The following is a 4,106-nucleotide window of genomic DNA, read 5'->3' on the forward strand; positions in this document are numbered from 1 at the left end:
GGGTCACTGCCGACTTGATGGGTTGAATGGCCTCTATCTGCCCTGTAAGGATTCTATGAACATTTCAGCAGGCCCAGGCCAGAAATGCTAGCATGAGAGCAAGCTGATTTATTGAAATGGCATGCAACTGGAAGGTCAGGTCATTATTACATAAAGGGCAGAGATGTTCTGTGAAGATTCACCCTGTCTGCATTTGGTCTTACTGCTGCTACGTTCTAAATTTATCCACAATTTCCCACCCCTTTCAGTCTGAAGAAGGGTTACACCAGACTCGAAATATTAACTTTGCTTGTCTCTCCATAGATGCTGCCAGATCTGCTGAGTTTTTCCAGTAACTACTGTTTTTGTTTCAGATCGTCAGCAACTGCCCCGGTTTCTGTTTCATTTCTGCAGTATTTCATTTTCATTTGACTCTCATTAACAGCACCCATGATAAAAAGATGAAATTTATTGAGGCCATAAAAGGCAAAAAGGCAAGAGAAAGAAGAGCCTGGAAACTCAAAACACTGCTGGCAATCTAAATAGCAGAAAGCCTCTCAATCAAATTACTAGGAAGCAATTTTTTAAATATATCTGTTCTAGGTTTTACTAGCTCATCAGCTTTTATTTTGAAGCAATTATTTTGAAGTGGCGCCAACTCAAATTCAAATATGTGCCTGCACATGGCAAAATGCCACCTTTAAATTTGCCAGATTTATTTTCCATTGGAAAGAATTAAAGATTCAAATGGTTGAGGTCACGGTGTTGCATTAAAGGATGATGACCTACAGTTGATATTTTGGAAGGTTATGAAGACATTGTGGGTGGAGTTCCCCTGCATCTCATCTGATTGGTCACACAACAGATCTCAGGAAGCTTGAAGTACAGTAATGTGTGAGTAAAACATCTAATGTTTTCCACTCACCAGCAACATTTACTTAAAATTGTCACAGAGTCTTACAACATGGAAACAGGCCCTTCGGTCCAACCAATCCATGTTGACCATGTTCCCAAGCTAAACTAGTCCCACCTGCCCACGTTTGGCCTACATCCCTCCAAACATTTCTTATTCATGAACTTATCCAAATGTCTTTTAAGCGTTGCAACTGTAGCTGCATCCACCACTTCCTCTGGACATTCATTCCACACATGAGTAAAAAAAATTTCCCGTCCCATGTCTTTTTGAAATCTCTCTCCTCTCATCTTAATAATATGCCCCCTAGTTTTGAAATCCCCCACCCTCAGGAAAAGACACCTGCCAATCACCTTATCTCATGAGCTTGTAAACCTCAATAAGGTCATCCCTCAACGCTCCAGTGAAAAAAGTCCCAGTCTATTCAGCCTCTCCTTATAACTCAAACCCTCCATTCCTGGCAACATTCTGATAAATCTCTTCTGAACCCTCTCCAGTTTAATAATATCCTTCCTATAACAGGGACACCAGAACTGGCCACTGTATTCCAGAAGAGGCTTCACCAATGTCCTGTACAACCTCTGACATCCCAATTCCTATACGCAGAGGTAATATAGTAATAATATATATTATACAATATATATCAAAGATCCTTGGAGAAAGAAATTCATAATCATCTCCACTTAAAATTGGAGACTACTTATACTGAAATGTGTCCCTGTAGTCCCTTTCTCACCCAGCCAGTGACTCCTACCACACATTCCCTTCCCTCATCCTGACCACATGTACCCCCTCCCATCCCTTTCCACACTCCCCCAATCTAACCCACCCTCCACATATTCTAGCCCATCCCTCCCCACCACAGAGCAACATGTACCCTGGTCAAAGTTGAGCTTCTTAGCTGATGATTCATCTATTTCAATGTCTACCAAGTCGCTGTTAACATCTAAGTCATTGAGTGCATTGAGCATCATGTTAGATGTCTTTTTCTTCATACAAGTATACACTCAAAATCAAAGCAGATATTTCAGAAATAAAAGGAAAGGCCATTGAATTTCTAGGGGCTTTTTTCACCACATCACTGTCAGGTAGAGTCATAAAGTTGTACAGCACAGAAACAGACCCTTCAGACCAACCAGTCCGTGCTGACCACAATCTCAAGATAAACTAATCCCAGACAACAAAGTGTAGAGCTGGATGAACACAGCAGGCCAAGCAGCACCAGAGGAGCAGGAAGGCCGACATTTCGGGCCTAGACCCTTCTTCAGACTGATCCCACCTGCCTGTGCTTTAGGTAGGGGTGCAGTAGAAAGCCCAAGTAATAGTCTTGCTCCCAGATATGCTAGATTTCATGGAGATGTAGTCTACAGGTAAAGAGCCGAATTCGGGAAGTTAGTGCAAGAAAATCCACTAGGACTTGCAGGGAAAATCCTCTCTGAAACTTGCCAACAGTGAAAATTGACTGATTTCTACCAAGATTCAGCCCCATGTCTTTACCATTTTTCTTGGGGTTAGCAGATCATAAACTGTTCTTTCCTGAATTCAAGATAACTTTGTAATTGGTTCCCAACTGACACAATAGAAATCAGGTAAACGGATTTTTATTAGAAAGAAGTATAGTCTCATGCCAGTAAGAACATAAAATCTTTACTGCAGCCAACCAAGAAAGTTGAAAAGAGGGGTGACAATTCTCCCCTCCTTGCCTCATAATAACAACAGCAAGAATAGAAGAAGGATAGAAAAATCTGTACAGAGTCTATAGCCAGAGGATTAGTCCTTTACACCCTGTGAGTGCCAGTGCCTTGGGAGTCTCAGGCTTTAATGGTAGGATGTTATTGGCAGCTGTAGCTATCAGGAACAGGATTTCCTACCAATTGCAGCAACTGGTTACTCAGTGCCAATGACCATCAAGGTAACTCTCAGGTCCTCCTCCTGCAGCTCACCCATTATGCAGGCTGTGGCCCAGCAGAACACTGTTCAACTTCAATATAATACCCGTAGGTTTTTAAAGTATATCATTCTCAAGGGAGATCCTATGCCTTGAATTGGTTACAGCACATGAGGCCATTTAGCTCCTTGAGTCCATGCCAGCTCCCTGCAAGAACAACTCAATTTGTCCCACACTGGCACTCTTTCCTTGGTGTCCTTTTCTCTTCAGATATTATCCGATTCCCTTTTGAAAGATTTGATTGGTTCTACCTCCACTACACTCTCAGGCAGTGCATTCCTGATCCTAACTAGTGTCACCCTTATTTCCTTGACCCATCAAAAATTGGGATCCATTTCTTCATAATCCTTTTGTCAATGGGAAAAGTTTCTCATTATCTAATAGGTCCGAATCCTCATGATTTGCATATCTCTATCAAAGCTCTAATCTTCACCTACCTAAGGAGAACAGTCCTAGTTTCTCCTGTCCTTTGATCTAACTGAAGTCCCTCAACCATGGAACCACTTTTGTGAATCTTTCCCGCACCCTCTCTAATGCCTTCACATCCTTCCTGAAGTTTGGAGCCTGAATTTGGCACAAGACTCCAGTTAAGCCCCAAGTCAGACTCTTTGCATTAAATTTCACCTGCCATGTAGACAGATGGTGGACTCATAACTATTGCAATTCTTCAGTCATCTGGCATCACTCCTATAAGCATCAGAAGATTGTGGTCAGTGCCTCCTCATTTCCACACTTACTTCCCTCAGTTTCCTTGGATGCATCTTATCCTATTCTGTCAAATTAATAACAGCTACTCTTTCCTCTGCTCCTCTTTATCAATTTTAAGTCTGTCCAGTTTCTCAATTACCTTTCTATTTCACTATGACCCAGGAAGCATCTTTTCCTGATAAACACAGATTCAAAGTATTCATTAAGTATCTCAGATATGCTCTCTGCCCTTGTTTTTTTGGTGACTAATCAACCTCACTCCTCTTTTTACCACCCTTTCACTTCTTACTTGCCTATATAAGAGTTTTAGATTCCCTTTTAAGTTAGCTGCCATTCTCTTCACAAACTTTCTCTTTGCTCTTATTTTTGTTTTCACTTTGCCATCTTGAATAATTGCAGCATTACTACCTGTGATTTCTTTCAAAGTTAATGGATAGTTTATTACAAATCACATATCTGCAATATACTGATACTTACTGGCTATGTGTGACCTTACTATGATGGAGGGATTTCATTCATTCATCTGGTATTCTACTGATTTGATAACATGACATAGTA

The sequence above is a fragment of the Rhincodon typus genome, chromosome 4 (assembly GCF_021869965.1).
Source record: "Rhincodon typus isolate 14 chromosome 4, sRhiTyp1.1, whole genome shotgun sequence".
Taxonomy (NCBI): domain Eukaryota; kingdom Metazoa; phylum Chordata; class Chondrichthyes; order Orectolobiformes; family Rhincodontidae; genus Rhincodon; species Rhincodon typus.